The 26211-nt window shown below is 51.9% G+C and overlaps 2 long non-coding RNA genes across 4 annotated transcripts; one reads left to right on the forward strand and one right to left on the reverse strand.

Moving 5' to 3' along the window:
- On the forward strand, positions 1 to 16188 carry LOC311580787. 3 transcript variants are annotated; one of them, XR_014773576.1, is made up of 4 exons: positions 1 to 312; positions 493 to 606; positions 836 to 910; positions 15887 to 16188. It is a non-coding gene; the product is annotated as an uncharacterized lncRNA (long non-coding RNA). The 3 variants fall into 3 exon arrangements; XR_014773577.1 differs by having other exon boundaries at positions 1 to 243; XR_014773578.1 differs by lacking the exon at positions 15887 to 16188 and adding an exon at positions 1103 to 1797.
- LOC311580790 lies at positions 16090 to 22657 on the reverse strand. The gene is made up of 3 exons (XR_014773581.1): positions 22594 to 22657; positions 22243 to 22453; positions 16090 to 16221 (listed from the first exon to the last, which is right to left on the reverse strand). It is a non-coding gene; the product is annotated as an uncharacterized lncRNA (long non-coding RNA).
- Between the last annotated feature and the right edge of the window lie 3554 nt (positions 22658 to 26211).

Genomic DNA, 26211 nt, shown 5'->3' on the forward strand with positions numbered 1-26211 from the left:
GTGTGTGTGTGTGTGTGTGTGTGTGTGTGTGTGTGTGTGTCTAATGGCTGTAGTCTAGATATGGAATGCCCTCCACCCCCAAGCCTTGTGTTGAGGCTTGGCTTCCAGCAGATGAGCCTTAGGACACAATTGGATCATGAGTCCAAGGGAGCCTAGCTATTGCTCGTGCTAATGGCAGAACTTGGTGTTGTCCACTGGTGCAGGCTTTCCAAGCATTCAGAGTGCAAGGGTTTGTGGGGCCATGTAAGCGTCCACTGAAGCTTTTGCAGGAAGGCCTGGGAAGACCTGTATATGGCACAGAGCCCCTGAGAGGTTGGGATCTCTGAGAGAGTTATGCTTGGGGCTGGAAGGGTGCCGCAGTGGAAACTCCAGGGAGATATGGAAGCTAGGAACATGGTTTATCTGCTGAGGAAAGCCACAGGCGGTAAGCAGAGCTAGCCCTAGAGAGAGGACTCATTAGGTAAGATAAACCAAATGCATTCTTCACCATAGGATGAACATGAACCTTTGAGGAGCCTGAATGAAGTGTTGTGCCTTGGATACAAAGAGTCCTCAAAAATCTGCTCGTGTGGCGAAGGCTGGTTGGCAGTGATACACTTCTAGAAGGTAAATGAATGGTGAGAACTTCAACTGACCAGTGGGTGGCTCTATCCATGGATGCGTAATGTGGTGGCATCACTGAGGGAGGCTGGTGGAAGTGTGTCATTATGGGTGTCCCCTGGAAGATTCTACCTTGTTCCAGTCAGTTCTTCACTCTCCTCCCGGTCTGCCCTGAGGTGGGTCTCTTTCTCCACCACTTCTTCCTCACTATGATATCTTGCCTTCTCACACACAGGCTCAGAAGCATCGAAGCCAGACGGCCATGCGTGAAACTCTCTGAGACCTTTAGCCCAAGCAAACCCTTCCTCCGGTAAGTTATTTCTCAGACACCCTGCCACATCAGAAAGTGACAACTGTGTCTGCAAACACCAAAAGCGCCACTAACATGGTGTGCTATTTCACCAGTTATTTACGTTTTAAAGAATTCTTACATCTATCGTCAAAGTATCCCCGGAGACATGGGCATACCGTGACACCTGTTTCTCTCCCTTCATTCCTGAAGGTCTCAGATACTCTGGGGTAATTTCCATCCAGCCTGGGGGCATCTTCCCAAGTTTCTTTGGTGGTGAAGTCTCTTTGAGTTCTTTCATGTAGGAATGTCCTCACTTGACTTCACCCCTGAGGAGTTTCCCTGGCTGTGGACATCTAGAGTAACAGTCTTCAAGATTTTGTTCCTTAAAGATGACCGCTCTCTCCTGACCTCCACGTTTTGTCTTTAATGCTTTTATTTAACTTTTTTTTTCTGTGCTCATTTGCTTTACCCCTGGCTTCTCTTTAAGTCAGTATAGCCCTGTAGGGGTATATTTGGGATGATAGAAAGATTAGGAAGAAGGTGAGAGAGCTTTCATGTGCTCTGCTCACAGTTCTGTTGAGCCTTGTTTTAGATAGTGTATTTGCCCTACTCATGAGCCATGATTAACAATGGTTCAGAGGGGAGTCCAGTAGCTTTGGGTCCATTCTTGGTGCTTTATATCATATGGGTTTGGACAAAGGTGTGGTGACATGCAGTTTGTCCCAGGACATTTGACTAAAGGACTTGGGATTGTTGAAGAGGTTTTTGTCACCGTGGAAACTGAGCAGATGTTGACAGGTATTGATGGTTTCTGAGGCTGATTATCAGACTGTGGAGGGAATCAATGCTGGCTTTCTTCAGAGCCATATGAACTCCCAGCGCTGTTCAAAGCCCACCACACAGAAGGAAAGGTGATGTGGATGGCAGCATGCTGTAAGAAAGGCAGGGCCGCTTAGCAAACCTGAGCATTTGCAAGAAGGCAGAGGGTGGGTACAGCCGTGGGAGGGAGGGGAGGGTGGGAAGGGGTGGCAGGGAGAGGAGGGGTAGGAGGGTGGATGCAGCTATGGCAGGGAGGTGAGGAGGACCTTGTTTGGAGCAAGTGAGGGGAGGCTGCATAGGCATTTGTTTGTGTTCATGGCCAGTGGGATGTGATCAGATTGTGTAGTGTTGGATTGAGCCACATGGAACCCTCCTGAGGGCCCAGCAGCAAGGCTCACAGGAAGATGGTGTCCCACATTCCCAAGTGCCACATGTCTTCTGGACCAAGTGTGCTTTCTGGTCATCCCCACTGACCTTGCTCCCCACTTCTAGTGTCAAGTGCAGGCAAGGGGATTCCCAGGGGCTGAGGTGCCTGGAGCTGAAATACGTGTTTTGAGAATGAAGGAGTACACTTGGACTCTTCAACGTTTTAGTTGTGAAGGATTTGCCTAATAAATGTGGCCAAGTGCCTTCAAGGAGCCGTGATGAGGTCAGGATGCGGTCAGTGTGTATTCTGGCCCTGAGCAACCAGGCCTGCTGTGCCCAGGACTTTGGAATGTTCTGGGGCCCTGAAGTGTGTGTTGGCTGACTAGTTTCCTCCTGAGCCATGAGAGCAGACCTGGCAGCTGCAAGGAAATTTCAGCTGGGGGTGGAAACCGAGGGGTGTGCCCAGCTCCACCTGACCTGAAGCTTCATCAGATCAACAACCTAGGAGTTGAGGGGGGGGTCCCTTCCCTGGCCGTGGCCTTGCCCAGCCACCCCCCACCTTCCTTGAAGAGGAGTGGCTGCAGCTTCTGCTCCGCTTTCAGCACCCGTGCAGGAGCCCAGGCTTCCAGGCTCCCAGACCAAGTGTGTTCCTGTCTGAGATAAACCAAACCCAACCAGATTGAAACCGCTGCAGTGTGGTGGCGAGACCAGACCAGTGTGGGGGAGACCTTACTCACAGGTTCACGATTAACAGAATGCAACTCTACTCTCCTTCTTCTTCTTCATTTCTGTACCTTCAGAGTCTGTCAGAGCCATCCAAGAACAATAGAAGAGGCAGCCATACACCTGCCAGGCAGGTGGGAGCAGCCTAGGAACGTTCTCCTGTGTGTCTAGACATTCCAGACCACCTACTACTGTCTGCCTTTGGGACTGACAGTCACACCAGAGCAAGGCTGTGCTTCTTGATGTAGCAATGAGTGACGCCCCTGGTGGGCCTCAGCCAGGACAGGATCTGGCTGTGATGACTGGGGGCCACTGTGAGAAGAGACTAACGCCTTCTGCTTTGCTTGGCCAGATGGTTGGAGGGCATTAAGACCCCCAATCCCGTTGGCTGATAGTCCTTACAAGGCGACTCACAATACAATCCTAGTGTTTCTGTCCTGCCAGGGGAGCCATGCCTGGCCCCCAAGGCCAAGTGTGAAGCTCCAAGAAGATGCCACTTTTGTGAGGACATCAGATGATGATGCAGTGTGTCAGGCACTCCGCTACCTGCCTACGTTCTGGCCCAGCCACTGTGACTTCAGGCTGGCATGGGCAGGACCTTGGAGTGCTGTTCTGCTGTGGGCGTTCGGGAGTTCTTGAGAAGGGTGGTCCCCAAGATTTGTGACATGCTACAGGTGTGTGTGTGTGTGTGTCTGTGTGTGTGTCTGTGTGTGTCTCTGTGTGTGTGTCTATATGTAGGCCAGAGGAAGGCAACCCTGGGTATTGTTCCACAGGCACTATTCATCTTTCTTTCTTTCTTTTTTTTTCTTTTTTTAAGGCAAGGTCTCTCTCTGGCCTGGAACTCACCAAGTAGCCTAGTCTTGCTGTTCAGAGAGCCCCAGGGTCCTTCCATTTCCACCTTCCCAATGCCTAGCTTTTAAAATATGGGTTCTTGGTGCTGGAGAGACTGCTCAGAGGTTAAGAGCACTCTCTGCTCTTCCAGAGGTCCTGAGTTCAATTCCCAGCAAGCACATGGTAGCTCACAACCATCTATAATGTGATCTAATGACCTCTTCTGGCCTGCAGGTGTACATGCTGGCAGAGCACTGTATACATAATAAATAAGTAAATCATATATGTGCATATATATATGGATTCTTGAGAGATTGAGTTCAGTTCTTCAAGCTTGTAAGGCAAGTGCTTCACAGATTAAGCCAACTTCTCAGCCTCTGTCCCATCTCTCCACAATATAGTGTGAAGAATGTGGTCCCGGGCTGGAAAGATAGTTCAGAGGTTAAGTGCACTGACTGCTCTTCTGAAGGTCCTGAGTTCAATTCCCAGCAACTACATGGTGGCTCACAACCATCTATAATGAGATCTGGTGTCCTCTTCTGAAGTGCTGGCAGAATACTGTATACATAACAAATAATTTTTTAAAAAAAAAGAAAAGAAAAGAAAAAGAGAAAGAACATGATCCCAATATGTGAGTATGTACTTAATTTTTAATACAGACCACATGAACAAATGCACCAAAACATCATATGGAGTGTGACATAAAGGCCCCTTGCGCGTCCTAAAAAGCCAAGGTTAGAATCCCCGCCACCCCGCCACAATCTTTGGCTATGTGCTTCTTGCCCGCCTGCGCCTGAGGAACCCTCAGCTCTACTTGGACAGTGGTTGGACAGTGAACTTGATGTGTGTTACGTAGTTCAGGCTTTCTCTTTGTAGCTTACATTTCTGGCCACGTATCAGAAACCTTTCATGATAGGTGTTTTTCAGACATGGAGAACATTAGAGACCGCTATCCCAGCCCACCTCAGTGGGTCCACAGTGCCGACCCTCTCTCCAAATTCTTCCTGAGTTCTTTTAAAAAACAACCTCTGACCCCATTTCATCAGGAAAATGCTCTGTGGAAGAAGGGCTCTTTAAAAAAAAATAATCACAGTATCCTTATCATACCTTATATATTAACGGATTCTTTGATAGGATCTGGTAGTCACTGTTGAAAGTCTCTGGGTTCTCTACTCTCTTTTTCAAGTTGATCTGTTTGCGTACAAAGTCCATGGATATGACTCTGCGGTTTTTTCTGAGCTCCACTCCCCCCCCCCCCCCCCCCGTTCTCAGCCCTTCCATTCCCACTCCCCGCTCCCTCAACTCTCCCAACCCTGCCTCTTATCAACTCTTCCTTTACCCATCAGCATCACTGAAGAAACCTGGTCATTGTCCTTTAGAGTCTCCCACGCTCAGGACACTGACCGCACTCCTGCTGTGCTGTCTGATGTGTTCCTCTGTCCCCAAGCTGAATTATATCCCAATATGGCTAGGCTATTAATGATGAGAGCAGGAATAGGGATAGTGATGATGGTGGTGGTGGTGATGATGATGATGATGATGGAGATGGTGGTGGTAGTGACTATAGTGGGAGTAATGGTGGTGATGGTGATGTTGTTGGTGTTGGTGATGTTGATGATGATGATGGAGATGGTGGTGGTAGTGACTATAGCGGGAGTAATGGTGGTGATGGTGATGTTGCTGGTGTTGGTGATGTTGATGATGATGATGATGATGATGATGATGATGATGATGATGGAGATAGTGGTGGTAGTGACTATAGTGGGAGTAATGGTGGTGATGGTGTTGTTGTTGGTGTTGGTGATGTTGATGATGATGATGGTGGTGGTGGTGGTGGTGGTAGTGACTATAGTGGAGTAATGGTGGTGATGGTGATCATGGCAGGGATGATGGTGAGACGTCCCCCCCAGGTGGAATGTTTTTCCATTAGGAGCAAATCATATCTGGTTGCTTTGGATGGATGGCTCCCTGTGAGGATTCAGGATCACCACTGGGGAGGTTGCGATTGTCCTCCTACTGGCCAGTATAGTTGCTCTTGGGGACAATAGCCTGGTTCAGTATTTTATGGTTTATTTGGTTTGTTGTTGTTGTTTTGTTTGTTTGTTTGTTTGTTTGTTTTTGATGCAGGATCTCTCTGTGTGGCCCTGGTTGTACAGGAACTCACTGTGTACATCAGACTGACCTAGAACTCACAGAGCTCCACCTGCCTCTGCCTCCCATAGTGCTTGGATCAAAGATGTGTGTCTTCAGAAAAGGGCAGGCCTACCATTGATATCAACCAACCATGGTATAGCAAGTGCCTAGACTTACTGAAATTTCCTTCTTTTTTTCTTTTTTTAGTTTTTTGTTTGTTTGTGTTTGTGTTTTGGTTTGGTTTGGTTTTTTTTTGAGAGAGGGTTTCTCTGTGTAGCCTTGGCTGCCCTAGAGTCACTATGTAGACCAGGCTGGCCTCAGACTCACAGAGATCTGCCTGCCTCTGCCTCCCCAAGTCCTGGGATTATAGACATGTGCCACCATGCCCAGCAACTTACTATTTTCTTTAAATGGCCAATACAAGGGTTCAGTTCTGCCTGCTGTGAGAGGCATCCCTGTTTCTAGAGTACAGGACCTCAGAATGAGAGCAGCAGAAGTGGTCACAGAGGCTTAGTCTTAATAGGGTTAGGGGTGGCTTCTAGGCTACTATGCAGCTTCCTGCGCCTCTGTGTCTGTCACTAAGAAAAATTCAAATACATACTTGGGAGGACATCAAAGCATCACTGGGGGGCAGGGCCTTCGTGGGGTCTCAGTTGGCCCTAACTTCAGTGACAGTGCCATCCGTGGCAGGGCTTTCCTGATGCAGGCCAGGCCTGTCTGTAAGGGGCAACAAGCAGGTTCATTTCAATGAGTCCAGGGGGAAACAAATAGGCTTTGTTGGGGAGGAGTGTGACTGTGACACCCTTCCCACCAGTGGTCCAGGAGGGATTGGGGCTGATGTCCCAAGATGCCCTCAACTTCCTTCTCTCAATGCCTAGAAATGCACCAGCTCCCTAGGAACTTGGCACATGGAGGATCTAGCTGCTTGGCCATTTCCTATCTCTTCAAAGCTGGCAGAGAAATGCTGGTAAAATAAATTATGGAAGAGATGGCTTTAGGTATGTGTGTCTCTGTGTGCGCTTGCGTGTGTGTGTGTGTGAATGTGTTTTGTGTGTCTGTTTATATGTGTGTCTGTGTGTCTCTATGTGTCTATGTGTGTGTGTGCACATGTATCTACTTGTATGTGTATGTGTGAATGTGTCTGTGTGTGTCTGTATTGCACGTCTCTGTGTGTCTATCTGTGTGTGTGTGTCTGTCTGTCTGTCTATCTGTCTGCTTGTCTGTCTCTTTAGAAAAATGAGTTACTAAGAAAGATGAGGCTTGGCCGTGAATAGGAGATTTTTGGTATTGTCCCAGTTACTACTGTCAAGGAGAACAGCTCATCATTGTTCATCAGGCTGCGATTACTAACACACCAGCTGGACACAGCGTGGCCACCACCGACACGACATGGCCTTTGCCACCGAGGGCTGGCTGCTGGGCAGGAGCTCTGGTGGGCAGATGGAGTGGATACCACACCTCAACCATAGATCTTCTGGCCTTAGCCAGCTGGCAGTACCCCGTGGTGGCATCCACTAAGAATGTCAGAGCACAGCATGATGGGAGGCTGGCGGAGGAGCCTTAGTCATCAGTGCTCCAGTGAATCATGTCCTGGCACCTCCAGACTAAGTGGTGATTTGTCAAGGCAACTGGAGACAGGCCCCAGCTGGCTGGCTGCCCCAGGCACAGCCTGGAGTCAGAGAGGCGCGGAGGCCCCAGGGGTGCTCCAGAGGAGGCCAGGAGATGGTCAGGTTACAGGGTTGTCCCCAGAGCCCAGAGCAGGGCTGTTACCCAGACTCTGCTAAAGAGAAGCCTCCCACATCTGCAGGGGACACAGGACAGGACTCAGAATGCTGCCCACACCACGTAGAGTTGGAGTTGTTTTGTTTTTGTTTTTGTTTTTGTTTTAAATGACCAGGTCCTTGGCCTGATGGTGATTCTCCTCCTCCTTCTATTTTCTTCTTATTTTGTTGGAAATTGAAAGACTTTATTTTCTTAGTTTTAGTTTCACAGAAAACTTGATGAGAGTACAAGAAGATGCCCTTAGCCTTGCCACCTCCCTCCCTGTGTGAACTCCCTATGATTGTCATTTTGTGCTGGGAAGGGTCATAAACACACAGATGGGGGAGATAGTCTAGGCATTTAGAGTGAGGTATAGCAGCCTGGTGACTGCTATGGTGACTGCAGAGTCTCTGCCCTGCCCTGCCCTGCTCTGAACTCTTCCTTGCTCCACCCATCTCTCTCCCCCTCCCTCCCCTCCCCTGCATCCCAGACAACCGCTGGCAGTTCACTGTCTGAATGATCTGCCGTTTCCAGAGAGTCCTGTGGTTACAGTCTCACAGAGCACAGCCTGCCTGGTTCTTTTCAAATGACAGTGTGTGGAACTCTAAAGACATCCAGGGGTGTGTCAGTGTCTCGGCTCCTCTGGAGTTTTGTTCTCGTGCACTTGAGTGTGTGTTAGCTGTACACACTCAAGTGCCAGAGAACAAAGTCGTGTTTTCTCTTTGGCTTCCTGGACTCCATCTAAGAGCCCGAGGCTGGGCCACTGTGACTCCTGGGGTTACAAACAGTCAAAGGAGGTGTCTCAGCAAACTGTTTTGATAGATGAGGAAAGGAACAAGGCCTGAGCTCCTCCAGCCCTCAGCTCCTCCAGGGTCTCAGCTCCTCCAACCCTCAGCTCCTCCAGGGTCTCAGCTCCTCCAGCCCTCAGCTCCTCCAGGGTCTCAGCTCCTCCAGCCCTCAGCTCCTCCAGGGTCTCAGCTCCTCCAGCCCTCAGCTCCTCTAGGGTCTCAGCTCCTCCATGGTCTCAGCTCCTCCAGGACTTTAGCTCCTCCAGGGTGTTGTGTGTACAATGCACAGGTGCCAACGGAATGTGTGTTAGGGTGCTTTAAAGATGAGTGAGCAGGTACACACACACACACACACACACACACACACACACACACACACATCCATGCATTTGTGGTGGCATGGATATTTCCCAGGTGCTGTGTGGAAAAGTGTCATTATCCTGGCAGTCTGTGCTTGAAAGCGAAATGGCTCCTTTTCCAGAAGAGTCCTATGTGAGCACAGGTGCAAATGGTGGTTGGGGTGGTTGTTCCTGGTTTTGGGGTCCTAACTAAATTCTCTGTGATGGAGAGAGTACACTTCTTTACTCTCCTTACCAGGGGGTGGTTATTTGGCTTTGGCTATTGTTTCCTGGATACTGGGGGGGTGGGGGGTGGAGGCCATGCTCATGCTGGGCTGGGGTGCTGATCCCCACAGTAGAGTCACCAAATGTCTGACAAGGCTTCTGTGGTGGACAAAGGCTGACCCAGGGCCTCTGGAGGCAAAGCAATCCCCTCAGACCTGAAGGTAGTGCTGCTGATGCTGACATGGAGTTGAGGAAGAGCTGGGCTCTTCTCCTGTCCCTGGCTCCTGGCCTGGCCTCTGGACCTTGGCATCACTTGTTCATAACCCAGTAGTGGCACTGGAGTTCTCGGGGCTTCTCAATCTGTTAGTGCACTCAGACCCTAAGGAGCTGCGAGGTTGATGGTCATTTCACAGGCAAGCCCATTGACCGCCCTGCTGCACAGGCATGCCTTAAGTTGTAGAAAGCAAAACCCTGGCAGCCAAGGAGGTGAAGGCTTCTGTCCAGCCCACGAACCTCAGGAACACAGACATCAATAATTCAGTGTTTCAAAACTTTAGAAATCTTTACAGGTTTTTTTTTTCTTTCTTCCCCTCCTTCTTCTTTTGATTCAGTGTCTTAATGAAAGTCCAAGCATTCCAAGGATAGTTTAATATTTAAACAGCAGTCTTCACTCTGAAGGTCAGCCCCAGCGTGTGGGGTGTGAGAGCCAGGGTTGGAAGCGGGGGCTGGGGGTGGGGGGTGGGGGTTGGGGGGGGAAAGGGTTGTGGGTTTGAAGCTGGAAGTAGAGGAGTGGAGTAGTGATGAGGAAAGTGTACAGGGTCTCTACTCAGCCCTCACTGGCCCATGGCCAGAGCCTTTTCTGCCTCGGGATCCTAGATGTGCCCGTTTTCATGAACACTGGGTCCCCAGGCTCCCACAAGGAACCTGCTTGTAGGCCTTAAGCCCACAGCACCCTGTGTGTTCTGACGACACATGGGGGTGGGGGGATGGGGTTATCCCTGCTGGGTGCAGATACCTGGCTGGTAGGGGTGCTCCCCTGAAGGAGACACTGGGGGCAGGGCTCTCCCAGCTCAGAGGGTCCTGTCTGCCAACTCAGGGATGGCGCTTTATAATCTCCCCCCTCAAAGCACCTCAAAGCAGAGCCCTTCGAAACAGGTGGGAGCTGTGACAGCTACACCAAGGCCAGGACTGACCTGAGCCACTGGGGACAAGGGAGGAAAGCAAGTCTAGGGGACACCTGCTGTGTTTGTAGCCCTGGAGCTAAAGCACTTACTGCCTTTCCAGTTTAGCTTTGCCTCGCCTGAAAGAAGGCTTTTCCAGGAATGATGAGGTGATTTTTAAGAGGTTGGGGGCTGCGTTTATTTGGCCAAGGGTGGTTTTTAAAAGCCAAATGCAGCCACAGGCAGAAGCAAGCTGTACTCACAGGACAAAGCAACTCTGAAATACAGCCCAGGCCAGGCAGAAGGGAGGCTGTCCACCTTCAGGGTCTCTGGGGACAGTGGAATGTGACAGGCAGTGGAACACAGCTGATACCGAGGCTCTGGGATCAGGCCATGTTTGTCCATTTATGGTGCCCACAATCCAGAGTCCACAAATAGAAAAGCATCCAGGCCCCAAGACACACATGAATGATAAGCCAGGCACCCTGACTGTGAGGCTGTCAGTGTGCCCAGGCCAGGGCTGCTGGTGCTGCCTCGCTAATGTATAGAAGGGGCCCAGGGGCTTGCTCACGGCAGAGCTCCTGTGAGCCAGTGCTGTGCACAGTGTCTCCGAGGCGTCTCTGTGGACATGGATACTGCTGGGCACAGCTCCTTGGGGAATGTCCAGGGGTAGATGCTTCACCCCAGCACCTTCTCATGAACTCCAGGGCAGCCCCGATGTTCCTGTCTCACATCACTCAGCGGTGCCCTACCCCCAGCCCTCTGGGTGATTCCTAGCTCTCACTAGCACCTTGCAATAGAGGCTTTTTTTTCCCCTGCCCCAAGCAGAAGTGTCCACAGGAGTCTCAGAGTGCCCTCTGGGGCGCTCCACTCCCTCTCCAGCCCCCCTCCTCATCGGCAGACTGTGTCCCACTGTCCATGACACCCAGAACCATGAGGTTTCAGGACAGGTCACCCGTGCAGTCAACACTACTAAATGGCACCAGCTCCATCCTGGGAGGCAGGGGAGTGGGGTGGGGGTGGGGTGAGTGAGGCAGCTAGTGCTCGCATGGTTAAGTGCACCTCTGAGGCTTCCTTGGGGAGTTTTGGGTTTGGCAGAGGCAGCAAGAAAACGGCAGGGACTAGCTCATACCATAAGAGGCTGCAGCTGGGGGGGTCCACTCAGCATGCTTGCATTCACCTGCACCTTGCCACCACCCCCTTGTGGGTCACTGAGTCAACATTGTCAGGATTTCCAACACACCTGAGTTCCCCTTGACCTCCTCAGGGTCCCTCTGATCTTTGACATCGACTCTGCATCCATCTCTCTGTGCATGTGACCATGAGTCTAAGGCTGAGCGCACAGCCGACTCCTGATCCCAGACACCAGTCAGAGAGCATCTGGCTCCAAGTGTCTGGCACCAGCGGATCCCACCAGAAGCAAGGAGGAAGTGTCTCTGACCTCAGAGGGAGGCGGCAGCTCCTTGTGAGTGACCAGGACAAGGCCTTGACAGGCCATTCAGCAAGTGGCCAGCCGCATGCCAACAGAACTTGGGAACAGATGCTACATACCAGTACCAGTACCAAACAGGTGCTCATTCGAGCAAGCCGGAAAGGTGGGCTTTCTTTGACTAGCACCCCAAGGAGCATTGCAGCGATGGGGGAAGTTCTGGACCTTGATAGCTGCTCACAGGGTCATCTCAGAAGACCCTCAATATTAGGTAAAGACAGGTGTGCCCTCCCTTCTCCATTACACACCCCCATCAGGACCACATGAAATTCTGCTTCACTTACAGCTACTGCACGTGGCACGAAGCCGTCTGCAGCTAACAATTCTCACCTGGTGTTGAGTGCCTAAGATGGCAGAGGCATCACCCACGTGGCTCTTCCTGCCTTGTGATTATCCACAATGCAGCTTTTACGCTGAGCCTGGGACCCACAGACAGCGAGGACACTATTGCGTGTGTGCCCCTGGTGTGTGAGTGACTCTCTGATGCCCACACAGGGCCACTCCTGCTTCTTCCTTAGAATAACCTTGGCCCCGTTGGTGAGTTCTTGGGGGGTCATTTCTATGTCTCTTGGTTATCCTGGTTGTGCCCTAAAAATAGCAGGCCTATGAAGTAGAGTGCACACAGGGGTTGGGACACAGGCATTGGGGGAGGGAAGGGTGGGGGGTATGTTGTGGACACTCTCAGCATTTGCAGGGTCAGTACAAAGGATGCTAGGAAAGTCTTGGGCCTCTCTGCTGATCAGAGGAAAGACCTGCCCCGTATCTGAAAGGACAGCTGCAAGATGAAAGTGAGGGAAGACAGAGGGCCAAGGCTGGCATTCCCACTGCTCTCTTCATGGCCCGCTCCATCTCTGGTTTTACTGCAGAGCAGTGGCAATGGCTTGGCCTAGGTGCTGAGGCCCTGGCCACACATGGCTCTGCTGCACAGAACCCTGCTATAGACACATACAGCTGGCTCAGCTATAAGGCCTGCCTTGGGCTTGGGGGATGGATGGGGGCCACGCACTTTGGCATGTGCCTCTGAGGCTCCAGGTCCCCCTAAAACAGCAGTGCTGGGGAGGTGCTGGCTCACCCAGTGTGGCTCTGAATGGATCTCAAGGCCTGGAATCCAGGGCAGGGTACATAGCCACAGCTTTGAGTGAATCATACTGAGGACTGAGTTTTCTTAAAACACATACTACAGTGGGCATAATGGCCCACAATCCCAACACCTGGGTGGGGAAGGCAGGAATATTCCGGGATTGATGTCATTGTGGACTATATAAGGAGATCCTGTCTTAATAAACAAACAAACAAACCCACACACTGTATTGAGAAACATTCCTGAAAAATTCAGGTCAGCTCATAACCTCAGATGTTAACTCTTGGGAGCGTTGTTTCAGATGAGGTCATGCTGGAGTGGCATGGCCCTAATCCAATGATCATATCCATCTGAGAAGAGGGACGTTAGAGTGACAGTCTCAAATGAAGAGGGAGGCAGCATGTGACAGGAGGCAGAGGCTGGAGTGACAGGAGGAACCCTCCCTGGAGCTACTGGAGGGAGTGTGGTCTTCCTCCTTAGCCCCCAGGGCAGCAGAGAACACATTCTTGCTGCTTGGAGTCCCCCCCCCCCCAGGACACTTAGCCATACAGAATTTCCTGAACATTGCTTCCCCACCTGTCATGGGCCTATGTGGCCCTCTTTCCACAAGGGTAAAGCTGACAATGACAGCCACATCCTCAGGGACCCACCGTTCTCTGTTCTAAAAGGCCCTGCCTCTTCCTGCACTGGCCACTCAGGTGTCCGTCCACCCACCTGATGCAAGGCCAGGGCTCACCAGCCCATACATGACCCTAGGGGCAGGGTTAGGCAGGGTTACTGTGAGGACCCAAGCCCTGGTGAGAGTGGTGGGGAGGAGAGCAACCTCCACTGCAGGATGGACTCTTCAATCCATCCTGTTATTGCAATAACTCCACTCCCCAGGCCAGCTGTCTGATAGCCACGGAAAGTTCCAGAAGAAAAAAAATTCCTTGGCAAACTCCTCCTGGGCCAATGGAGCTGAGGGCAGTCTCTGATTTCACAGCCTTAAAATCAAGGGATTTTAACGTACTGAGACAGTACTAAATGGAGTTACAAGGGTTTGACATTGTAGTGGCATGGGGTGGATATACATTGGGGCAGCCGACACCATCTGTTAGGGGCAGAACTGGAATGCCCACTCTGGACACAATCCCTCAGCACCCAGCACCCGGCTGCCAAATATACCACCAACAGCAGTCAGGTGACATCCACAGAGCAGTCCCACCCATTGTCAGTGGACCCTGAGTCCACCCAAGGGCCATCAAAGAGAACAGGGCATTGTACTCACTCAGCCATAGGCCTTCTGTAGAAAGAGCCTTCTGCCCGGGCTCTGCAGAGCTCAGGCTTGCGACACCTAGGAGCAGCCTTTCAGGAATCTCAAGCCTCCTCACACCCACTTCTCTTTGTCCCCACATTCTAGAAAGTGACACCTGAGGTTCAAGTAGGTGATGGGGGGGGGGGGGATGACAGGGCTGTCCTTTTACAGGGAGCGTAGAGGTGGAAATGGGCCAGGGGACTTGTGGAGCCAGTGTTTGCCTCTGGCCAAGGTCAGGCCCAGGAGGCTGGGGAAAGGGGATGGACCTGGGTTAGAGTAGCTTTGATGGTAAGGTCACAGAAGCTGCAGGGTGAAAAGCGTGGACTGCACAGAGGCTCAGAGAGAGGACCGGCCGGCCGTGATGGCTAATGCAGCTGAGTCAGTGTGGGCCAGGGGTGGAGGGGGTGGGCAGGATGACAGGTGACGATGCTTCTGGCCAGCCAGGCTCCATTCTGGGGCCAGCTGAGCAGAGAATGTGGGAGAGATTAGTGGAGTGGGCCCGCGGGAGTGCCGCCCACCAGAAGTGGAAGTGGAGTTTTGTGACGGTCAGAAGCTTGGGAGAGATCCTGGTAGACCTCTGATGGCCACAGCTTAGACTGTGAGCCGATCTCACCAAGTCCGCAACCAGCCCTGGGTCCTTTGCCCTTTGGGACTCCAAAGGGGACCCAGAGAGCAGCTCAGGGCTGTGAGCAGCTCAAATTATATTCAGGAAAAGCCCTGTACCACAACCAGAGCCCCTCTGTGGCCACCCTGGTGGACCTCTGGAGAGCTGTGGGGTTTGCACAGCTGCTCAGCTGGGGCTATGGGGAGAGGAGCACATGGGAAGGTGAGGAATGCAGGGTGATGCTTGCCCTAGCCACAGGAGCCCCCATGTCTCCCTGGGCCAGGGATCCCAAGATTTTGCTCCCGAACATATGGCTCCTGTGTTGCTCCTGGGGCAGACGTTTCTAGACCCTATTTTCTTGGCCTTTATTATTATTATTTATTTATTTCCTTTTTTTTTTCCTTTTGAGACAGGGTCTTGTTACCTATCCCAGGCTGGTCTAAAACTCAGTACTTCTGCGCCCCCATCTCTCGTGTGCTGAGATGACAATGTGTGTGCCACGGGTCAGATAAACCATAGCTTTGTCGTTACGGAGGAGTGGGTAGTGAAGACAACACACCAAGGACGTGACTCTTTCCAGTGAAGGAGCATGCTAGACTCTAAGAGGAGCCATCCCCAAGGGAAGACACACAGAATAGCCAGGAGTCAGCCAGGAAGTAGAGGGACTGAGGAGAAAGGTGGGGAGGGGCCTCATGTGGTTTCTGTGGGAAGGAACTGGTGAGGCCAGGCAAGCAGGCAGCTGAGGCCAGGCTGGTGTGGGAATGGAACTGTCGTGGGTTGTCACTAGTGCAAGGGATGGTGGGAGCTAGGGACTGTGGCTGGGTAGGTCATATTTGAAAGGGTTTCCTGTTGGGAAACCCTTGTAAGGCTCTAGATACTGGCTTACCCTGAGTCTGTCTCTCCGGGGTCAGCAGGCCCCATGTCAGGGCTTAAGATAAAGAAGTTATAAAATGTAGTTGTTTCTCTTCACAACTGGGAGCCTAGGGTGATTGGAGGAAGGCAACAGTTGGCGGGGGGGGGGGGTTGACATAGGCAGTGATGGGCATGACTGGCAGTCAGTTTCATGCAGGCTTTCACCTATATAAACAGCCCTTATCCCAGGTGCTGACATATGGCTTGGTGCAGCCCTTGGACCTGTGTGGCTCATTCTCGCCCTCAAATGTCTTCAGAGCATCTTGAATGGGGACAAGTGGGTCTCAGGACTGACCCACTGAGGGCGAGGGCATGGTAAAGACCACCCACAAAGGGCAGTGGAGGGTGATCCCCAGTTCTTGCCAACACCTCCAGAAACAGCATTTTGGATGCTGAAGGGTCTGTCTGGTTCTGTTGGCCTCCCCCTAAAAAGATGGTCCTGCCACAAGTCTTCCTCTTCTCTTCTCCAGGGCCTAGAACAAGGCATGATGGGAGTGAAAGGGTGCTGGATTGCCCCAGACAGTGAGGATGCCAGCCACACACCAGCAGCCAGTGCACAGCCCAGTCTGGAGTCCCCACAGGCTTCCCTCAAGTTCCTCTCTCTGGGGCATCAGCAGTGTTTTGACTTCCACGCAGTCCATGAGGAACACCCCAAAGCATCTGCCGGATGTGCTGTCAGAGGGTTTCTGGGAGACAGATGGCCAAACGGAAGTTTGGGATGAGGTGTAATGGCGTGGGTGCAAATCCTAAGGACGCCTCCTTCAGCTGAGAATTCTTGGTCTACTCCGAACCTCCATTTCCTCCCCTGTGAAGTAGAAAGGACAGCAGGCGTTCGTCAGAGAGCTGCGGAGATTGAGAGCTGGGGCCGGGCAGGAGGTGTGAGTAAACACCAGCTGCCATGGGTGCTGCAGCAGCGGAGGCTGGAGGCTCCGAGGAGCAGGGGAACCAGGAGGGAAATCAGAGCTCTAGAGTGGTTGCCTCCGCCAGGCAGGAACAGGGTACACATCAGAGGGAACACTGAAAACCACTCAGGCCCCAGCTCTGCTGGGAGGGCTGGAATCTCAGCACAGCAAAAGAAACAGCCAGACTGCAGGATCTAGCAGGCCTTGCTCACATGGGCCCCAACTGCAGATTTCAACGGAGGTTCACACATGACTCTATATCCAGAAAGAACCTTCTAGAAATGCAATCCATCCTCCCGTCCTGCCTCACACCTTTTATGTAGGCTTTCTTGCTGAAGGAGCAAAGAGAGAATGTGTAGTTTGGGGAGCCATGGGCACCCCGCCTTTGGCCCAGGAAGCTGCTGTGGGGGCTAGGCTGAGAGACTATCCCACAGAATGCTCTTTTTGCCTACTGGGACTCTAGTGTTGGCTTTTTCTACCCCTGACCCAAAGTGGCTCGTCCCCACACTGTCCTCTGTGGTTGTACTGGCTTATTCAAATTGATTCCCTCTCGCCCCCTGCAAAGCCACTGTGTAAAAAACAAACAAACAAACCAAGAATTTGGTATAACTGAGCTTTCTTTCTGTGGCCACAACTCAGGGATCTTACATGGCTGGCCCGCCTGGCTGCATCTTCTGTCAGTGAGCCATGTCAGTACCTGTCCATCTGCGGGGCCATCCACACTGGCCTTAACGGAGTTTGTTCTTTTAAGAGAGCTACTCAATACAGAAAGAAGGAAGGGATATGGAGTATCTGTTGGCTGGCAGGAGCCACCAACTGCATTTTATGTTTAATTTGATGTGAAGTTGAACCCACACAATTGGCTCTGCCTTGGCAGCAAACAGGCCCAGGGTGGCCCGTGTTACACCCTGGTGGTGCTTCCAGAGCAGGTGAGCCGCAGGGAGAGCTGAGCCCGGCCATAATGTCCAGCTGGTGGCTAGGGCCCCTTTGCCCACTAGGACCCATAGCTAGAACACATATCCCTCTTCGGGGCCACTATCCACCTACACTGCAAGCTCAGGCTACATCAGACCCAGGAAAGCTGGAGCCTACACTGTTCATCCCCAATTAAACCCTGAGGAGTGAAGCAGAGGGACACAGGGGAGGGATGGGATGGGGAGGGGTGGGGTGAGGAGGGGTGGGGTGAGGAGGGGTGGGGTGAAGAGCGGTGGGGTGAGGAAAGGTGGTGAAGTGGTTCTCAATCACTGTCATTCTGGGAGCTCAGGAGCTCCGGCCTGTGCAGCCAGTGGAAATGCTAATTCTTGCCCATAGCTGGACACAATCCTGATCACAGAGCCACAAAGGGGGAAATTTCTATCAACTCTTGCATATGAGTCCACGCAAGTCCATCTGTTCAAGACCATGCAGGACCACAGCATGCTGCCTCATCTGGAGTATCACAGAGGTGCTGGGACCTAAGCCAGCAGGACTGTGTCCTCCTGATGCACAGAAGGAAGACCCAGTGAGAACACATCTGCAAGGGAAGGAGCGCTGCCTCAGGGGACGACACAGCCCTGCTTGACCTTGGACTTCCAGCCTTAGGATCCTTAGGATGACATAGTGAGCCTGGTTGAAGCCCTCAGTCCTTGGTGCTTTGTTCTGCAGCCTCGGGACATTTGCACACCATTCCCATGTGTTGGTGTCTGAAACATTCTTTCCCTTGGAGCAGGACTTTCTCTCCCATGCTGATGGAGTCAGGGTGAGGCAGGGTGGCCTCTGCTGTCCCATGGCTGAGTTCCCTCGTAGGTGAGTGGGCCAAGGTTGCCAGCTGGTCTGCACACCCACCACATGTGGCTTTGTGGCCATTTGTTAAATAGTCCCAGGAAACTCATCTACTATCTCTGTAAGGTAGTGGTAAATGCCCAGAGCCTGCTTCCTGACGGTGCTGGGGCATCTGTCCCCTCGCTTTCTGTGGACTTCACAGTGCTTCCTGCCTAATGTGTTCTGCCTCAGGCTACTGTGCTAGGTCCTAGCTGGCCAGTGATGCCCAACTCCAGCAGGGACCAGGCAACAGCGTAGCATGGTTGATAGCTTTATATATGATTCAGTCAAAACTGGTCCCCTGAGGCACCCAGTATGCAACCCAACTATCTGTCCCCCTGGGGTGCAGAGTTTCTTAGAAGTCAGAACTGCCCTGCCTCAAGCCTGGCGCACCCTGCTGAGCTTCACTGAAGTGAGTTGTGCACAGAAGAGAAATGTCTGTCAGACCAACTTCTTGGAAACCGCTACGTAACTTCTCAGTAATTTACATCTTGTTTCAATTTAGAGTTTAACAGGTCAGACTTCCTCAGGTGGCTTCCCCAGGAAACCCCAGTGGTCACACTGGAGAAGATGCAGCTGCTGATGGGATTTTCCCAGCATTCTTTCCTTGGCTGGGCAGAGATGCAGATAGGGAGTGCTACAACCGGGGGTAAGTGGACACCCTACACTGAACTCCCTCTCAAGGCCTCCGGAGGCAGAGAACTGCTTTTCAGCAACCAGGGATGGCTTCATTACTAACCTTGAGTTCTAGTACATTCCACAGCTCTAGCTGATAAAAAAAACAGCCACTAATTCTAGCTGACGTTATTCAGGTGGGATCGATGGGCTCAACTCTGGAAAAGAACCAGACAAACAGGAGGGCTTGACAGTGATGACGCCAAGTCCTTGATGAGGGCCTTGAGTGGACAGAGGGGCGGACTTGTTTCTGCCTTCCTTGCCCACAGGCCCCCCCCCCCCCCCATCTGGTCTCTGGGTCGGTCCTTCCTGCTGAGTTTCTGCTGTCTGGATGAGCCAATAGGGCAGAGGAAGGCCATCACTCTCCCTAGGTCTCTGCCCTGTCATGCCCTGTCTTTGGGGTCAAACAGGCCCGAATCAGTAGGCCTCTGTGGCCCTGTAACCTTCATCTTTGTCTGAGCTGCACACTTTGTCCACACAGAACTTGGCTTAGCATGGGTTCCCCCAAAGGGCGGGCCTGAACCTGGACGTGGCTAAAGGAAGTGGTTTTTGGAGTCCATCCCAGGAATCCAATCGATCCCCAATGGGGATGTGGAGATGGAAGGACAGAGAAGCTTCCAGAACAGCTGACTGCTGTGTGCAACAGTGTCTGCCCCCTGGGGCCCCAGGGAGGAGCGGGAGAGGATAGCTCTATATTATAGCCCTGGTGATGCCCAGCAGGCACGAGCAGCCCCTGGTCCGGCTAGCTGACCTTTGTTCTTGGGGTCTCGGACAAGCTGAGTACAGACTGCCATCAAGCAGACTGTATAGCCACAAACCAAAAAAGACCATTTTCTTTCACCTCATTAACAATACCTGGGTCCCTCTGTGCTGCTCTGGGTCTGTCTGAGCTGTGTAAAGTGCCCAGGGCTGATGGGAAGAGAGGGACAGAAGGCAGGCCACAAAGGGTAGAGCAGGCTAGATGCAGAGAAAAAGCTTCTCTGATCAGCGTGGGGGTCACCATCCCTTGCTTTGCCATGAGGACCCGTCACTACGGAGTAGGGGCATTTGGCCTACATGCCTGGAGTGTTCCCTCTACTAGTGTCAGGGGGGTGGGGATGTCCTTCACAGTCACTTTCCTGGATCCTAGTTTGATATGGAGTTTAGTACACAGTGCTGACCCTCGCCCTCTGTGCAGCTTTGTCTCGTCCAGCGTGATGATCTCACCCTTTCCTGTTCGTTTCCAATTAGGCTGACTCACCCTGACCTCTCCACCAGTCACCCCAGCAGTTGGATGCTCTTATCTAGGCTCCAGAGTAAATAAAAAGAGCGTGCATGCCCACAGGCAAACTCAGACATTCAGTACACTATATGCATAAGTGCATGTATGTGGACATGGGTGTTTGCAAGTACAGGTTGTCTGTCTGTCTGTCTGTCTGTTTGTTTTTCAAGCCAAGGTTTCTCTGTGTGCCCCTGGCTGTCCTGGGCTCACTTTGTAGACCAGGGTGGCCTTGAACTCACAGAGATCTGCTTGCCTCTGCCTCCCAAGTGCTGAGATTAAAGGAATGTGCCACCATGCCTGGCGCAAGTACTGCTATACACAAGGCAAGCACACATTCCTGACCGCTAACATAGGAGCACAAAGCACACCCACAATCCTGTGTACATACAAGCGTACACATGGGCCCACATGAACGAGCAGATGCATGTTCATGTGTGCGCACAGAAACACAAGCACACAAGCATGCATGGAGGCTCATCTGTGGGATATTATGTACTAATTTACCACCCATTAGACAGTGGCCTTACAAGCCAACTTAGGCTGCACTCCACCTACCGAAGCCAGCAAGCGTAGCACTGTTGTGGACTGACAGCCTCAGAGACCCCCAGGAAGCACCTGGTTGTGCCTGGCCTTACATAGGGCTTTCTTTAACGGAGGATGCAAGGTCTCCCCATAAAAGGAGTCTCTTGGAGTTGGTGACACCTGTCACATCCTGTCCAGCACTGACTTCCCTTGGGCCACAAGGAACAGAACAGTGGGCAGGCTGCTAGGAACAGGGGCATCCTTCTGCATTGGAGGAGGTAATTGTTGGGGGGAAGTCATGGCCACTGAGTGGACTATGCTTACTTACCCTACTGGAAATGTGTGTCCCAGCCCCCAGCCCTCACCCTAGCCCATGACATCCGGCTGAGTCTCTCTCTCTCTCCCATCATTTCTTAAAAGTGTTTGTGGCTTGGTTGCTTTGGTGTGGCATGTTTCATCCGAAGCCCCTTCCTCTACAGGCCATAGGGTGGCCAGCATTTCTGGGTAGAGAGCAGCAGGGGGCATCAGCCCAGAGGATGGAGAGACTACAAATAAAACGAAGAAGGAGACACTGAGGCTGCCGTTGCCAAAGGGCTCCTGGACAAAATGGCAAACCCTTTCTGAGTGCCTGTGTGTTGCTTCACTGGCTCTGCATAGGACCCACAAGAGAAGCCACGTTGTCCCAGTCTCCCTCAGGGGTGACACTGGGACCCACACCCTGAGAGAGCAGGTTACTCGCCTTAGTTGAGGGGCTCTTTGAAGCCTCCTCACACCTGCTTCCGGCTCCCCGTGTTTCTGTGTGAGGCATGGACACGGAGTTGCTGTGCACACGGGGCATGGTGTAGTAGCAGCCCTTGTCACTGTAACATTCAAGAGTTGCCTGGGTAAGGCTTCCCTTTCCCTCTCCTGCTCTCTTTCCCTTTTTCTTCATCCCTTCCCTTCCATTATTTCCTCAGCACAGAAGACTCGGGCACTCTTTCAGGCTGCACTGGTGCCTCCCCTTCTAACTTGTCCTCCCTCTCTATTGTTTGCGTCCTGTATGAAGTCACCTCCCAGGGACTGCTGTCAGTCGTCGTGACATCTTTCCTTCCTGGATAGTGACTGTGAGTGAACGGGTCAGCCCCGCAGCCAGAGCCAACTGGACCCTAAGTGATGATGTCTCTGAAGTTTGAGGGACAAGGTTGTAGCATGAATAAGGGTCACGTTCCCTGGGAGATACTCCCCTGTTGCTCCCCCAGCCACTCGAAGCTACGCAGTGAGGAGCCAAGTCCTTCAAGGGCCTTCTGCAACACAGCCTCTTGACTCCTACTCTCCCGTGACTCTTGAGTTTAAATCATGAGATGGGAAAAGCAAGGTGCTAACAGAGATGCTTCAGAATCTCTCCTGACCAGACCCGTGACTGGAGGGTACACCATGCCCTCCCGACTTCTCATCCGTTCCCTGGCTCTACCTGGTTCCTCCCACGCAGGGCAGTACCAGCCTCCGGGAGAGGTTGGCACACAACCTGTTTGCCATTAACTCACAGCTCGATCAAAAGGCTAACCAGATCAAAGTTACATTTCTTATCGCCTTTTAAGACTGAGTGAGGACTTGTGTACTGGGCGGAACGGCCCTTGGTGTCTGCACGTTCTGCGCAAACATAGCCGCTTTCGCTCCCTCCACTGACCTTCATCAGGGCAGCCATGGTCTCTTGGCTCTAGCGTGTTCCTGTGACGTCTGTGTGGATGACGATAAGCTTCCCGATGCCAGCCACACACGGAGGCACTAGCTGCGTATTCTCTTCCCTTCAGTGGCATTGTCCATGCCTGGTGACAAGCTCTGATTGTGTAATGAGGCCGCCCACCGAGCAAGGGACACTGGAACTCAGAAGCAGCCTCCTGCCTCAGGCGGGGGAGAGGGGGGTCCCACCAAGGCAAACATAGAAAACATAAGAAAAAACATAGGTGAGAAAGCTATAGCTATATAGAAAGCTATATAGAAAGAGCTCTCAGAATAAATAAGAAAAGCATTAATTTACCTTGGGCATCTCCTGATTTGGGTCAGCTAAAGAAATCTGGCTCCTTTGTTTGGTAATAGCTCCCAGGAACCAGCTGTTGGCCTCCGTGCTTCTGGGGTTTGGGCAGCTGACCTATAGGCCACTCCCAGAGTTTAAATGCAACTGTCGCTGCCTGATAAAACTCATCTCAGAAGCAAGCAGGAGCTATGGGTGTAGACAGCTTCCTGTGGCCTGTAGAGCTGTGGCACTGTCTGAGCCCACTGTCCACTGCTGTGACAGACCCCCCAGAGGGCACAAAGCAGGCCATCTCCTGGGAACAGACACACTGCCTCACTGTGCAGGAGGCTGGGAAGTCCAAGGTGGGGGCAGGGGCACCCGATGTGTGAGCCTGTGGTGGCAGGTAGGGCAAGGCAGGACAGCAAAGCCATCGCCTTACAAGGGAACCGCTCTTGTTAATAATCTTGATCCATGTGTGTGGGAGAGCCCATCATGTGATGCCACCTCGCACTCAGCTTGGGGACCAGGCTTCACCACAAAGATTGTGGGGGACATAGGGAAAGCATGACATTTCCTATGAAGGAGAGGAGATGGGAACAAAGTCCACACTGGGGAGCTGACTGAGATGCGGGGGTGGGGAGGGGTGGGGTGGGGTGCAGGACGACATGGTGTAGGTCCCCATGCCGCAGTCTGTCTCACCCTTTGCTCCAGCCTGCGTTAACCACCAGTTCTCATTTTTAGGTTAAACAGGTCCAGCTGCATTTCCAGGAGAGCAGCCTTGGCTGAGGTCCAGTAAGAGAAACCTGGGCAGAAAAGGAGAGCCGATGGATCCTTCAGACTAACACCCAGCCAGCAGTGGGAACCTCCAGTCACCAGTGGGAACTCTCAGCCAGTGGTACGAACTCCCATCGTTGGCCGCCAGCAAGTTCAAATAGGTACCATTGATGCTGACCTGTATCTCCCCAAAGATGTCTCATGCATCCCCAACCCATGTGACAACAGAGCTGTTGCTGTGGTATCCTTGGTCAAGATGAGGTCATCTTGGGCAGTGGAGTATCCTAAATCCCACACTGACTAGGGTCCTTGTAAGAAGAACAAGACAGTGATGGTGCACGCCTTTAATCCCAGCACCTAGCAGGCAGAGGTGGGTGGATCTCTGTAAGTTCAAGGCCAGCCTGGTCTACAGAGCTAGTTCTGGGATAGCCAAGGCTACACACAAAGAAACCCTGCCTCAAAAATAAATAAATAATAGAAAAAGAAAGAAAGAAAGAAGAAGGGAAGCCCCTGGAAGGTAGAGATTGGGGAGGGATTTGAGGGACCATGGGCAGGCCCTTCTGAGGCCTCCAGACCCACCAGTGTCCCTACCCTGGAACTGAGGTGCCTGCCGTCCAGGCGCAGTGATGTCCCGTACTTGCTCAGCATCCTGAAGGAACACAATCCAATGTCGGCAATACGTGACTGCAGACACCATTGTGGCATCTGAAGTTTACAGAGACTTTTGACTCTCAGTTCTTAAATGCTGGCACACCATAAGGTCTGGAGAAATCCCAGCTTTGTAGTGGTCCCATCCAAACGAAAAAGTCACACAGGAGTTCAGGATGCTGCAAAAGACAGTGTGGCACCACTACAGAAGGTGCGCATACAACATGTGTCCAAATGCAGGAGGGCATAGAATAAACGTGAGGCACAATGAAATCTTAGATACTAAATGCAAAGAATCATCTTTCTAAAAATAGAAAGACAGATGAAAAACAACTTCTGGGGCAGAGAGGTGGCTCAGCCTGTAAAGATGCTCACTGCCAAGCCTGACAGCTTGAGTTCAATCCCCAGGACCTGAATAGTGGAAGGAGAGAACCAGCTCTCCCACAAGTTGTCCTCCAACGGCCACATGCTTTCTGTGGTATACAATACAACTGCCCTGCTCCCCTCCCCCCCCCCCGTTCCCTACATGTGTGCGCACACACTCACACAAATGAATAGATAGATAAATCAAGATATAATTTTAAAACTTAAAATTTTCACATTATCCCTTATGCACAATCTAAATTTCCTTTTAAAAGTTCTAAAATATGTATTTGTATAATATAAAAATGCATCATGTTAGCCAGGCGCAGTGGTGCATGCCTATAATCCTGGCACTTGGGAGGCAGAGGCAGATGGATCTCTGTGAGTTCGAAGCCAGCCTGGTCTACAAAGCAAGTCCAGGACACAGGGAAACCATGTCTCAAAAAAAAAAAAAAAAAAAAGGCATCATGTTTGCCCCACTTGATTATTAACAGAACAGTGAAATATAGGTGCCCTTGCTGTTTATTTTTCATATATATGTTTCTTTTAACTATATGTTCACTTTCTCTTTTGAGATGGAGTTTTGCTTTTGTCCTCGGGCCAGCTCTCTACTTGTGGGTAGCTGGGACTGCAGGTGCCGTATCACCACACCTACGGTACAGATCCCATTTCATCATCAGCGGAAAGTTTCGATTCTCCATACTGGGGCACTCACACTGATCTTTGAAACTAAAATGTTAGATCCAAAGCCATAACCCTGCCTCCCCAACCTCGACAAACTCCCTGCGTGTTCAAAGTCATAAAGCAATTTAAATTTGGTAGCAAAGGTCTCCTTATGGGCTTGGTTGTTTCTAAGTGACGTCTGGGAAGCAAAACAAATAGTGGAGGCTTTCTAAACCCTCTGGGGGTGTGGCTACACCCCAACTCTGGTGAGTTGCACCTTTTCTCCATGGTCCTCTCAGTGCTCCAAATCCCAGTGTTGGTCACTGAGCTTCATCTTTCCCTTAACATCTCTACATAATCTGTGAATGCTCCGAAAGGAGCCCATTACACAGGACAGCACCTATGCCTGACCCGTCCCATGCCAAAAAGCAGTCAGAGACAGTCCAGAGAGAAGCTCAAGTTGGCTACCCTCCCCCAGGTTCTAGACCCTTTCTGGAGGAGCAGCACCACCTCCCAGGGAGATGTGTCACCAGCCCTCTGACAACCCCCGCCCCAGAGTCATGTGACAGGCTCTCTGAGACCTTCCTGACCTCCTCAGTGCGGATGGCTCTCCTGTTCTGAGGCTCTCCCAGACTGAAACTGTGGCGCTTACAACCGGGTCACCTGCTGTGGGGCAGGGCCAACTTGCTGATTCACTGTCCCCACCCTCTCTGCCAGCACGAGTGGGTGGGTGGGTAGGGCTCTGGCAAAGTTCCTTGGAGCCTATCTGGAAGGAAGGGGACATCTTTGCCTCTTGGCTGACTAGCCCTGCCAGGTGTGTCAGGCCTCCCAAGACCACCTTTGCCCTGTGGCAATAGATGCTGGCCTCTCAGTGCAGGCCAGCTGTCTCCACTGGCCTGGCCTGGCTGCCTATGGTCTTGACCCCCACATAGGGTTTATGAGATTTATGGGCCCTAAACTCCCACCCAAGTGTTGCATGGACTTACTGAGTGCAGTGTGGTAGGTACCAGTGACGGAGACAGTCATGTGACCCAAATTGGGCCAATCAGGATCCTGCTTACATATGTACTCTCATTAGTCTGCCCCATGGCATGATCCACACATTGCTGCCCTGGCCATCCAGGCTCTTGTTTCTGTGTGGATTTGATGCAACAGACACCAGGGGCCTTTGAAGCTTAGATCCTGGCTGGGACA

The sequence above is a fragment of the Acomys minous genome, assembly GCF_964271855.1.
Source record: "Acomys minous genome assembly, chromosome: 13".
NCBI classification, from domain to species: Eukaryota; Metazoa; Chordata; class Mammalia; order Rodentia; family Muridae; genus Acomys; species Acomys minous.